The sequence below is a fragment of the Citrus sinensis genome, chromosome 5 (genome assembly GCF_022201045.2).
Source record: "Citrus sinensis cultivar Valencia sweet orange chromosome 5, DVS_A1.0, whole genome shotgun sequence".
Taxonomy (NCBI): domain Eukaryota; kingdom Viridiplantae; phylum Streptophyta; class Magnoliopsida; order Sapindales; family Rutaceae; genus Citrus; species Citrus sinensis.
This window is the reverse complement of record NC_068560.1, coordinates 1,858,391-1,872,627: the sequence shown is the minus strand read 5'-3', so window position 1 is coordinate 1,872,627 and position 14,237 is coordinate 1,858,391. Positions and strand designations below refer to the sequence as shown.

The window sequence follows — 14,237 nt, the reverse complement described above, 5'->3', positions numbered from 1 at the left end:
AGAAAATCTAAGTTAATTGATTTATATTGATTTTTCAAAACAGAACTATCTTATATCATTTAGTGATTAGTGATGCTAATATTTGATAAAATGAATCAGGTGTCTGCTGAAATTTCTTGAGGAAGAACCCCTGAGTATTCATCTCAATAAGCGACTCAGCATAAGAGAATGAGAAGAACATTCAGGAATCATCAGGTAGGATAAGATCAAGGAGGCAGTAAGAAAACATTCATTTTGGCCAAATAAAAATTGCAGAACTTTTGTTGCTGAGATTAGTAATCAAACCATTGTTGGGATATTGGTTTGGTAATTGTTGAATTAATGGCCCTGGACTTATTCTATGGTGAACGGAAATTATAACATAAGGTGTTTCCATGCTCAATAAGGCACGTATAAGAGGTAGCTGGTATTGACAGTTGGCAATCATGAAAATTATGTCATAGTAGTAGTACTATGTACTTGCTTCATTTTCATTAGGAGCATATATAATATGGAAATACCAAACGGCTATATACAATTGGCCATTGCAAAATCATACCTTGTGTCAAATTAACCGTAGATTAATGGATTTCTTGTCGGGGTGGATGGCTCCAATATGTAAGTAATGGCTAGCTTTCTCAGGTGCTGAAACTTCATATTCAAAGTACATACGATATTTATTTTGTGTAGATGAAATCATTGGGAGTTTCACTCTAATGGATGGATGTTGCCGGGTACTAAGAATTGATATTCGTATTGATTAATTAGTATAAGTTAGATGAATGGTTAATGTTCATGCACTTTTAAGCTACATGTGGCAATGAAAATCAAGTGAGTTTAATTCTGTGATGTAATATGACACTATTCAACCAAGCAACATTACTCTTCAGTGATAGACAAAAATGAAACTAGTGCACATGCATTAGTTAGATGATAATTAAAAGACCTAAATTATAACAGAGTAAAGGATTTTGAGTTTGAATGAGTAAACTAGATATGTCAGCAGATTCTCCTCCTAGAATATGGGAACTATCTAGTTTACTCATTCAAATTCATTCAAATGTAAAATATTTTCCTGTTATCTTATCTCTTAAAATAGGCAATGTTGTTATGTATATTGTTGTATATAAAGTCTTACAATCAATGGAAAAGTATTCACTCAAAATCCTTTACTCTGTTATGGTATCAGAGCATTAAAGCTCTCCATTTTTCTTTTCTCTTCTCCCTCTTTCTACTGAATTCTTGCAATGGCAAGCAATCATTCAAACACTACTATCCGAAACACCAATGATTCCAACAACACTCTCATCACCATCAATGTCGCAGCTCAAACTCCTTTCAAATTAACTACCACCAATTACCTACCTTGGAAGTTACAGTTCCAAACACTTTTCGTTGGCTATGATCTCCTCGGATATATAGATGGCTCTAAACCATGTCGTTCTGCAACTGTAACAGCCAACAACACCACATCCCCAAATCCTGCATATACTCTCTAGATCCGACAAGACCAATTGATTTAAAATGCAATCATTGGATCAATCTCTCCCTCTATAATCCCGTTTATTGCTAATACCAAAACATCACATGAAGCTTGGACCACACTTGCCAACACATATGCCAAACCCTCACATGGTCGAATCAAGCAAGTCAAAAATCAAATCAAACAAATGACTAAAGGGCCTAAATCAATCACTGAATTTCTGCAAAATGTGAAGGCACGAGCTGATGAGTTAGCTCTACTTGGGTCACCATTTGATAATGATGACCTCACCGATAAGATCCTAGAGACACTTGGTGATGACTACAAAGAGTTAGTCAGAGCTGTTCAAGCAAGAGATACTCCAATCTCCTTTGAAGAACTCCATAAGAAACTCCTCAACTTTGAAGCCACGATCAACATCACCATACCACAAACTGCCTTCCCCATCACTGCTCATGTTTCAACTCGCACCAATAACAACTGGCGCAATAGTAACAACTATGCCAATCAAATTTCAACCAATACCAATTGAAATCCAGGACAATCTCAAAACAACAATTTGAATCGACAACAACATCCCTACCTTGGCTTTTGCCAACTCTGCAGGATTCAAGGACACACTGCCAAAAAGTGTACATCTTACAAGTTGCAACCAATCCAACCTACCAACACCAGCACAACCACTCCATGGCAGCCCAAAGCCAATTATGCAGCAGCAACAAACAACAGTCAAAACTAGCTTCTTGATAGTGGTGCATCTCACCACGTAACATCTGACCTTGAGAACCTTTCTTTGCACAATCCATATGACGCGAACGAAGACATGATTATTATGGATGGCACTGAGTTACATGAATGACTGTGGTATGTTCAATTTTGTCAGATTTGGCTAGTTGAGCATGGAGATTTATTTTTCTGAGAAGTTTGTGGATGTTGTTTTTGGCTCGTGTTGTCATGGTATGAGAGGGTAGGTTTGTGGTTGTAGTTGTGGAGAGAGTTGGTGTCTCAGGATTTGCACAAGGAAGTTGATGAGAGTCTTCCACAGTAGATAGCGTATTGAGTGACAATGGTGTGAGAGATGTTTGTATTTGTATCGGTGAAGGAAAACACTTAGCAATGGTGTTGGAGTGAGTTATGGACTCTTCTAGTTTAAGATGCTTAAAAGGATAAACATTTTCTACAAACTTTACATGTCTAGACACATAGACCCTTGAAGTGTTGCAATCAAGACAAAAATAAGCACTTTGATTATTGGAATAGCCTAAGAACACACATGGTTTAGAGTTGGACTCTAGCTTGTGAGAGTTATATGGTTTTAACCATGGATAACAGAGGCAACCAAATATCTTAAGTTTGGTATAATTGGGTGGCAATTTAAAAAATTTTCCGAATGGAGTTTGAAGGTGTATAGTTGGTGTTGGCATTCTATTTATCAAGTAAACGACTGTTGCAAAAGCATGTGTCCAATAAGATAATGGAATAGAGGCATGGGTTAAGAGTGCCAAACCAGTTTCTACAATGTGTAGATGCCTTCGTTCAAACGTGCCATTGTGTTCAGGAGTGTGTGATGGAGTGGTAAGATGAGCTATGCCATTCATGGATAGAAAATTGGTTAGAGCCATAAATTTACCACCATTATCAGAATATAATATTTTGATGGTGTGATCAAATTGCTTTTCAACAATGGATTTGAACTTGATAAATATTTCTTTCACGTCAAATTTATGTTTTAGTGGATAAAACCATATGTACCTTATATGTTGATCCACAAATATGACATAATATTTATAATTATCAATGGAAACCACAAGCGAGGTCCAAACATTACTGTAAATGACTTCAAGAGGACGAGACGCTTTTATTATTGACTGCGAAAAGGACAACTTGTGACTTTTATTTGTTAGAAACGCATTACAATTAAAAGAAGACGATACAGAAGATGTTAAACTCAATTTATTGGAAAAGATAATTTGCTTAAGAATAGAAGGAGATGGGTGTCCTAGCCTATGATGCCAATCATGAGCAGTAGTTTTGATACTGGAAAAGGCAAGAATGGGACTGGATTGTGGCCACTCATATACGCCATCTTTAGTTTGGCCTCTCAACAGTGTGTTCCCTGTGTTGAGATCCTTCACAGAAAAAGTATTAGGTAAGAACTCAATAGCAGCATTATTGGTATTGCAAAATTGATGAATTGAAATAAGATTTCGCTTTATGCTTGGCACACAGAGAACATTATTTAATTTAAAATTTTTATGAGGAAAGGTAAGAGTAGTTGAACCAGTGTGAGTTGTCTGTAACTCAGTGCCATCCCCAATCATCATGTCATCGTTTCCGTCATATGGATTGTGCAAAGAAAGGTTCTCCAGGTCAGATGTTACGTGGTGAGATGCACCATTGTCAAGAAGCCAATTTTGACTGTTGTTTGTTGTTGCTGCATAATTGGTTTTGGGCTGCCATGGAGTGGTTTTGCTGGTGTCGGTAGGTTGGATTGGTTGCAACTTGTAAGATGGACACTTTTTGGCAGTGTGTCCTTGAATCCTGCAGAGTTGGCAAAAGCTAAGGTAGGGACGTTGCTGTCGATTCAAATTGTTGTTTTGAGGTTGTCCTAGACTCCGATTGGTGTTGGTTGAACTTTGATTGGCATAGTTGTTACTATTGCGCCAGTTGTTATTGGTGTGAGTTGAAACATGAGCAGTGATGGGGAAGGCAATTTGTGGTCTGGTGATGTTGAGTGTGGCTTCAAAGTTGAGGAGTTTCTCATGGAGTTCTTCAAAGGAGATTGGAGTATCTCTTCCTTGAACAGCTCTGACTAACTCTTTGTAGTCATCACCAAGTGTCTCTAGGATCCTATCGGTGCGGTCATCATTATCAAATGGTGACCCAAATAGAGCTAACTCATCAGCGCGTGCCTTCACATTTTGCAGAAATTCAGTGATTGATTCAGGCCCTTTAGTCATTTGTTTGATTTCATTTTTGACTTGCTTGATTCGACCGCGTGAGGGTTTGGCACATGTGTTGGCAAGTGTGGTCCAAGCTTCTTGTGGTGTTTTGGTATTAGCAATAAACGAGATTATAGAGGGAGAGATTGATCCAATGATTGCATTTAAAATCAATTGGTCTTGTCGGATCCAGAGAGTATATGCAAGATTTGGGGATGTGGTGTTGTTGGTTGTTACAGTTGCAGAAGGACATGGTTTAGAGCCATCTATATATCCGAGGAGATCATAGCCAACGAAAAGTGTTTAGAATTGTAACTTCCAAGATAGGTAATTGGTGGTAGTTAATTTGAGAGGAGTTTGAGCTGCGACATTGATGGTGATAAGAGTGTTGCTGGAATCATTGGTGTTTCAGATGGTAGTGTTGGAATGATTGCTTGCCATTGCAAGAATTCAGTAGAAAGAGGGAGAATAGAAAACAAAAATGGAGAGATTTAATGCTCTGATACCATAACAGAGTAAAGGATTTTGAGTTTGAATGAGTAAACTAGATAGTTACCATATTCTAGGAGGAGAATCTGCTGACAGATTATATACCCATCGTAATTAACAACTAACAATCCAACATGTTCCAGTGCCAAATAATTTTCAATTTCTTGTATTATTTTATTTTTCAATACATATAATGGCAACTTCATGAGCCAAATGTTAATTTCACTACGTTAGCCACCTTCGTGATATTTTATTAAACCGTAGAAGTGGGGGTTCGATTAAAGGAGATTTTGAATGATTTATTTAATTGTAAATTCTTCGGATTATGTATGTTTAAGTTGAAAACAGGGGAGCTCCCTGAATTGGCTTTACTTCCCATTTTGTACAATTGTAAAAAACAGGGGCTGCTCTGCCTTCGCAACTACTGTTAATTTCAATTTCGGAACGTGATGCACTGAAATCTTAGTTCATCCCTTAAGAACTTTGGTCAGACGGATTGTTTTAAATTATTCCATTAATATGACAAGTTAGAAAGTAATAGCGAAATGGATTTTTTAATTTGGAATGAGCAAAACTGATTGAAGAATATTATCAAAAGCGTTGATAATATTTGTAGTTTAAAATTTACTCTGAACAACGTATGATTATGCGCACTAGCTAATAGATTTTAAAAGATCACTTTTTACTTTGAACACTTTTGTAAATACCAAAATACTTCTCAATAACTTTCCTTCTATTATCTTTGTTTTTTTTTCTTAGTACACCCATGAAAATATTTTCACACCAAGATTAATTACCTTTGTGCTCCTTATTTGTTAATAATATCATTTTGCTAAGTTTATTTTTCGAAACTGTCCAACATTTAAAATTTATGTTCATTAAAATTTAGACAACATTGGATGGTTGAGATTGCTTCTACAGATCCGCAGAACATTACTTGTGTATATACGCAACTCAAGATATACTTATTTGTTTATCTTCTACGCCTGTATCAGATTTTTTATTTTTTTTCTGCTGTTGTTAGTTCCCCTAGGACCTCCTTGGCAGAGAAGTGAAAAGTGCATTAACTCTTTATTTGGAATAGATATATGTTCAGCAAAAATTGAAATCAAAGTCAAAGAAATTAGAATCATATATTTAGCTAGGCACGGTCTCACTAGTTATGCATGCACTTTAGTTACCTAATTATCTAGGTCAAAATTTGTATTTAGTTGATGAGATTTCCCATCTCCCAAAATTTTATTTAAAGAAAAAAAATCAATCTCACATAAAAGAATACAAATCGCAGGACCATAGCATATATCCTAGAGTGAGAGGAAACTCTATTTATAGTAACTTCAACTACTAAAAGGGGAGGTAAAAAAAAGAAAGCACAACGTGTGGTAGTGTGCTTATATACAATAGCTGACATTCTAGATTAGTAATGGCAACATTCGTTTTTGGAAAAATAAAAAATAAAAAATGTACGTGTAATGGTAAATATTTGCCCTGTTTTACTTTGTTTATTTACTTTATTTTCATTATTTGTCTATTTTCCGGACTTTTTTAAAATCTCAAGAAGTTCAAATATTATGATGATTGCTTTATATTTCCTTCAATTGCATTGCTTTCAATTACTTGAGCATTCACAAACTAAACTTGTTCCTTAGCAAATCTCTTTTAAAAACTTCTTATTGTCCTACAAGACCCTCTTACTATACAAATTAATAATTACTTAATCTTAAACTAAATTTATATTATATGTATTTATGGCTTTTACAAAATATATTCTTATTGCTGTTCTTGTAATTGATTTTGACTAATTTCATTTTTAATTTTTTTATATGAAAAATCAAATCTCTTCTCGACATTCTCTAAATTAAAATTCAGAATTGCGGTTAATTTATCAAAAATGTATTCTTAATAGCATAAAATATATTCTTAATCTCGGAAAGCTACTAAATGCATCAACTAAATGACGTTGGTTTGGAACCAGAAATCCAAATGCGGGGGCTCCAGTAAGTAAGCATCTTCGGAGACAGCCCTCCGAGCAGAGACAGAGAGAGACGATACAGCTTCGATAAACAGCCTTCCAGATTCCAGCCACCCCAACCCTCGTAGTTGAATTGCAATCCCGATAATGAAGTATCAATCACAACTCTTGCCCCATATTTTTCACAAACACATCTCTTTGTTGCTGTACAGCAAGCCAGTTGGATTGACGGTTGGACCAGAAATGTTTACCCACGGCTTCTTTACAGTCTCGAGTATTGTCACAAGTGTCTTCTCTGTCACCTTAAAGCCCACTTCATATTCAGTAGGGATATTCACAATGTTCGCTTTCAAAAATTTTGCAGCAGAAACATAGTTCCCATTCGAGCCAGCTGGGAAGCATAATGGTCCACCTTCTAGGATACGGCAGAGGACTAACCTATTAAACAGAGATTGAGAGCAACCTGCATATGTGAATTCTGTATCTGTATCGACTGAGAAACCAAAATTGCTCTTGATATATATGTCTTACGCTAGGGGTGACGTCAATTTCTGACTCAGACATGTTTTGTCCTGCAAAACTTTCAAAGATAGCAGCTCTGACCAGACATGGTGCAGGCAAGAAGCTTTGGTCTACATCCATATGAATCAGGTCAGAGTTTGGTGTCTCAGTAATTGACGGTTCAGCACCGTTGAGGACAGAGATGGCTGATCTAGAAAACCCGATCATCTCAGTTGATTTGGCCTTTTCACAATCCCTCTGAAGAACATTTATCAAAAAGCAATTTCATAAGCTAACTTACTTCAATGAACAAAAGCAAATGGCAGAAAATGCCAATGTAGCGGCTAAAAGTGCCACGAAATGAACAAGTGAGAAATATTAAGAAAAATCAGAGGTGGGATAAACATATGCCCAGTGAATTAACAAAAAAATCCAAGTCCTTGCATGATTCTGAATTGCTTATTTGCTTCCAATTTTTGTAACATAAATATCAACTATCTGATTACTGTCATGTTCAAATGGAAGAGTTATTCAGCATTGGATATACTTAAATATACTCATAAAAACATGCATATTCATGCGCGTGTGTACCTAAATACATATATTCAAAAATGGATTCTGTGATATGAAAACAGAGTAAAAAAGACAAGGATAACCTTTTCATGTGTACGTCGCTCAGCAAGCTGGAAAGCCAGAAGTGTAAAACCTTAAGTCCTTGTAACATCCATATTAAATTACTGAGAAATATGAAAGCGGAAGCATACCTGAATCCATGGTGATTCGTAGTGGTTCTTGAGTGTAGGAGATGGACTTCCAATCTTCTCTTTTTCTCTTGAGTTTAGAATTCTCTCTGAGAGGATTAGAGAAGTTGCAGAGGATGAAGAGAGATTGGGGACCATAACCCCTTTTAATTCAATAACTTGACAGGCAGTTTTCTAATGAAAACCGTTCAGCAGTTATTTATGATAATTATCACGTCAACCCCTCATTAAAGTGATAATTAAATTCTAGTATCTATGCATTTAATCCACAATAATTATACCATTTGCCATTTATTTAACTTCAAATAGATCACTTAATTCTTGGCTTATTAAATAATAGCACACACATTTTATTTATTTCATGTGTGGCCCTAAATATTAGATTAATATAAAATTAATCTAACAAGAAGCTCATGAAAAAGACAACCACAGTCTTAGACAAGGCCTTAAAGATGGACTCCTTTGTTGACCTAGTGCTCTACCTATACATACACAAGTACGTGGCTAGAGTTTAGTTGGTAATTTAGTTGAATCTGATGAACGGAACAGATTTTCTGAAATGAATTTCGAAACTAAAAATCAATATGAGTTTTGGGTTCTATCATGCATTTTCTGTATACTATTAATTTGTTTGAGCTTATAAACTAGGACATCAAAACATAGATTCTGTTCTAGCTACTGTTTTTCACTTTAGATTGGGGATGGATTTTCAGCTTTAAGGCCTGTGACAACCCAATACACATATATGAGCAAGCTACTTGGTGGCCAATAGTACATAAAATAGACATAAAAATGGATGGCCATCTGATTCCCCAAAACCTACAACAAAATTAAATAACGAACTCCAATACCATCAATTCCGCGTTTTAATTTCAAGTTGGAAACTAGTGAAACTAGAGGCTCAGGTGATTTAATTTTGTATATATTTAATAAATTAGAAATAGAACCAGCATGGTAGCAAGACGCAGCTTAACTGGTGCTATGAAGGCACTTTGTTTCTGCAGTTTTCTAAATTTGAATAATAATAAATTTCAAAGTTTGTATTCGATGGGTAAGATTTCTTATCCTTGAAATTTTGTTCAAAGAAAAAACCAATCCCACATAAAGGAATACAAATTGCAGGACCATACAAATTGCAGAACAAGTTAAGTCAGTTTTTGGCTGCTCCCACTGTGCTTCACTGGCAGGCTTGCAAAAGGGTTCTTAGGTATCTTCAGTGTACAGCTACTTATGGGATTCAGTTCTACAATTCAAAGTCTCTTTCTCTCACAGCAGATCTGTTGGAGGCTACTGCATCTTCCTTGGATCCAATCTTGTCTCTTGGTCATCTAAGAAACAAAATGTTGTTTCTCGATCATCAGCTGAGTCAAAATATAGAGCATTGGCCTTGACAACTTCAGAAGAATTATGGATTTCATATTTGTTGCAGGAACTCAGAGTACAGCTCAACAACACACCTGTTCTGTACTGTGATAATAAAAGTGCAGAGGCTCTGGCAAGCAACCCAAAGTATCATTCACGAACCAAGCACATTGAATTAGACATTCATTTTGTAAGAGAACATATTGCCAAGAAGGAATTTGTTCTTGAACATGTATCAAGCTCAAATCAATTGGCAGATGTGCTTACTAAGCCACTTGGTTTTGACCATTTTGCTTATATGAGAACTAAGCTCAATGTTTGTCCAAGACCTTGAGCTTAAGGGGGCATGTTAAGAATAAATCCTGATGTCCATGTCAGCAGCTTAGTCAGCAAAGCTTGTTGAGTCATTGACCACGTCAGCAATTAGTTATATGCGCAAAACAGCTTCTAAAGTTTGTTAATGATTCCCGCCAATAGTTTATTATAAGTTGCTGAGATTAGTCACATACATTTGTTGCTGCAGAATCTTCTAGACATGAGTATATAAAGCTTTGTAATTCTTCATTTCAGTTTTAAGAATTAATAGAATGATTTCAGTTTGATATATTTTCTCTCTGAAGCTTTAGAATTTTCCTTTCAACCAAACACTCTATTTTCTTTAACTTGACTAAGCTCCGAATAACGTGGTGTGATAAACTAGAGGCCTCACGCAAGGACAAGCAGAGTCTTCAAGAATTAAACAGAGCAGGCCTGGCAAGCGTATAGGATATTGCTTCCCAGTTGAGGCAGATGATGGTATGTTTCCCAGCAACATTCAGTCACTTTATATTCATGATATGAAGATTTGGAAGCAATCGATGGGGTGGGGGGAAGGGGGATTGAGCAGATTCTCATCTCTACAACGACTGTCAATCGGAGGACTTCATGACTTGGTGTCATTTCGCCACAGGAGTTAGGAACCCGTTTGTGGATTTATGATTTCCAAAACCTGGAATGCCTGTCTTCAGTTGGTCAAAATCTCACGTCGTTGGTGTATCTTTGGCTTTATATTCGTCCGAAGCTAACATACTTTTTGGACAAGAGTGTGCCTACCTCGCTCTTGCAACTGTATATCAAGGATTGTCCGCTGATAGAAGAAAGATACAGAAAGGATTAAATCGATCGTCTTATGTGGCAAGATCTCAGTTGAAATTTCACTCTCTTCTATCTTTAGTTTTCTTTTAACTGAGACACTTTGAAAAAATTAATACAACAATTTCTGCTTTTGAGAACTACAAGGTTAACACTTAACGATTGTTGGATTCCAGTGAAAAGAATTTATTTGTTGATGTTGAATGATAGAATATATGCAATTTTCCTGCAGGTGTTGACGGTCTAAAATTTTGAGTGATACTTGAAAATTGCAACATATACAAGAAAACAGAACGAAAAGCTGAAGCCAATAACTTGATGGGTTAATCAAATTTTAGTGAAGTGATAAAATACACTCAAAGTAAGATTTTTCTATTATCTTTTAAAAGATAACAATTGAAACTAAAAAACTGACTGACCGGCTTATAAATGAAGCCAATAGCTTGATGGGTTTAATAAAGTAATAATTTTTGCTAGTAGAAAAAAGTAAATTAAATCGTTTTATTCATGAAAAAAAATCATATTACATTTTATTTCTCCAAACTTTAAAATTGGAATTTCACTCTGATCCCTAATGTAACCAAGAATCTTGCATTAGAAAAGAATGAAAACATGATGAACACGTACCAAAGAATAGATACAACAAAACCCAAAAGATTAGTAAATGTCATAAATTTACAATAGACACAAACACAATGAGTTTTTTCAGAGAATTGCATGCTCAATGATAAAAAAAGTAAACTCAAACTTGTCTATTATATTTTATGCTTTATATTATAAAATCAGGAGTGTGGCGATGTCTTATTAAATTAAGAAAGGAAAAAATTGGTTATGTAAGACAATTATTTAATTAGGTTTAATTATTTCAAGCCTTCAAGGCTTTTTTTTTTTTTTTTGTCAACTAAATTTTTATTAAGGTAGTATTCGATATGTTAATAGAGTATTTCTATTCCTATTTAGGAAGGTTTCTACTTAATGTAAATTAACATAACTTCATTCATTGTCATTCATGTAAAAGCTGTGCAATTGGGTTTCAATATCAGGGGTATGAAGAGGCTGGTTGTTGAAAAAAAATTGCATAGGATTTTGAGAGCTTTCCGGAGAGATCTTAGAAAGAGAGAAAGAGTCTTCTTGTTCCTTGTAATCTCCTCTGTATTAGCTCTGTAAAATTCATTTTGAATCATCAAAAAAGCTTTTTTCTGTGGCTTCTCCCGTGGATGTAGATTGTGCATTTATGCATAATCGAACCACGTTAAATCTTGTTCTTTGTGTGAGTGTGTTTTGCTTCTAGTTCAATTTAGTCCTCTGCTTTCAATCTCCATTAACCTAGAGCTGAAGTGTGAATCAGCATTGAGGCCTCATATTGGTGTTGATTTAATTGCAACTTGAACAGATCTTGACAAAGGTTCTTGAACAGTGATTTATTTCTAATCAGAGAATAAAGCAATCAAGTCACTACATTATCATTATTCAATCATTTAGAAACACCTGAGTATTTATGATTAGTTTATCTATCAATTAGAATAAGACACGTGTATATATGTAAACTCCAATTAAATCTTGACACGTGTATTGTATATGAGCCATATCTAAAAAAGTGAGCTCTAATTTATACTACAATTTTTTTAAAGTTAGATAGATGTACATATCTATGCATGTACCAAATTGGAGGCAACACGTAAAGATGGATTCTTTCTGGTGGACACTGATTTTAATTTTGTTTTGTTTTTCATTTATTCAATGATGCTTGGTCCACCCATGTCCAGTTCGTCAAAATTATTGATGGTGATGGGGCTGTTTTTGTTTTCAGTTTTCACATTAGATTTTATTTCTATTGTGTCTATTTGTTTGATAACATATTAATTGTGTTTGGGTGGGTGTAGTATGCGAGTAATGGCTTGCTTTCTCAGCTGCTGAAAAACTATTGATCTTTTTATTACATATGTATTTGTTGCAACTGCATATGTATGCAATCTGTAGCTTGCAGGGTTATGTATTAATATTCATAATTAATATGTTCTTTTCAAACTTAGCCAAAGTTGTTGAAACATATAAAGACTCAAGCATTTAGTGTTCTTTATTAAATTAGCATATGATTGGACATATCAAATAAATAATGAAAATCAGATTATTATGATGATTGGATTAGTTAGCTAGATTAGTATTATTTTGCCTAATTATCAACGATAACATTCAATTATGTATAATATGTCCTTCGTACTTTCTCTTTCAATTAAAATCATAAAGAGACTTTCAATGTAGACCATGTATTTGTTATGTTGTTTATTGGAGTGAATTGTTGTTGTTCTTGTGATTGTCAAAGATTGTCTTTGCGAGTTATTTATTTTTTATTTATGAAATCAATGGGGTTTCACTCCTAATGGATGGATGTTGCTGGGTGCTTGGGATGGCAAGTAAATATCCTCTTCTGGATCTAGAAAAAGTTTAAATCCGGATATTAAAAAATGCAGATCCAGATGTGAAAGGTGGGGATCCGCACGGATCTGGATGCTTATGTTTAAATATCACGATAAAAAAAGTAGCTGAATTGAGGCTGTTCCCAAGCAAGTCCAACCGCTACTGTTAGAAATTTGGGTTATTGTGTCTAAAGGGCTTTCTAGATCATACAAATTACACTGGTTCTTCACAATTATTAACACATTAATATTACTAGTTAGAAAGTAATAAATAGGTGGATTTTTTATTTTGAAATAAACACATTGATTAAAGAATATTAAAGGATTGTGACAATTTGAATATTATTTTTGTTAAGTTAGATTGTGCATCAACATAAAATAGGGTTCAAATTTATGAGTATTAATATGAAAGAAGTGATAAAGTTAGTTTGTACATGTACAATTAAATTAGACTAAAATTTACAAATATTTATTACAACCAAATTGCACCTTGCTGATTTTGAGTTGGAATTGTTTTAACTTGTTTTAAAAACTCTTTAAACTTCAACGACTTATCAACAAAAAAAAAAGTCTAATAAAGGTAAATGCAAAAGAAAGTGCTTTATTTTGGCTGACCCCTCCTCCTACATTTGCTAAGCCATTAACCATAATGATGAAGAATATTACTAAAGTGAGTTTTGATTGATACAAAAGATCTATTTCTTTGAATTAACATATATGCAACTTAATTCAGAAGTGGCTAATGTGATACACACCATAAAATTTAAAAACCGAAATAGTGGAATTAATTAATTAATTTTCAGCAACAAATTAAAAAATTAAGATTAATAAATGATATGCCTGCGTGCAAGTTTGTATAATCTAATTTTTGGTCTTTTGGGACATGTTCAATTCTTGTTCTTTCTTATTAAATCATATTCTCGTTTTTAATTGGTATTGAATATATGTATATCTCTAATCTAATTTGGATAGTTTATCTTTTCAAAGATTTCAAGTAAAAAATATTCATAAAATTAATTTTCGATACATGGTGGGTATTGTTACTTTCAATTCTTGATGGCCGCCTATAGAGAAACCAACCGATATTTGCCCAATTTGTGAGGTAAGATGCACGCATTTGATGACATTCAGCAGCCTTTTACTGCCCTCTTCAACAATGTCAATAATCGAAATAGAGTGAAACCAAATCCTAGGAATAAA

General features: G+C 34.6%; 1 pseudogene; it reads right to left on the bottom strand.

Annotated features, from left to right (window-relative positions):
* Nucleotides 1–6,778: 6,778 nt before the first annotated feature.
* On the bottom strand, nucleotides 6,779–8,265 carry LOC127902037 (methionine S-methyltransferase-like; annotated as a pseudogene).
* Nucleotides 8,266–14,237: the final 5,972 nt, after the last annotated feature.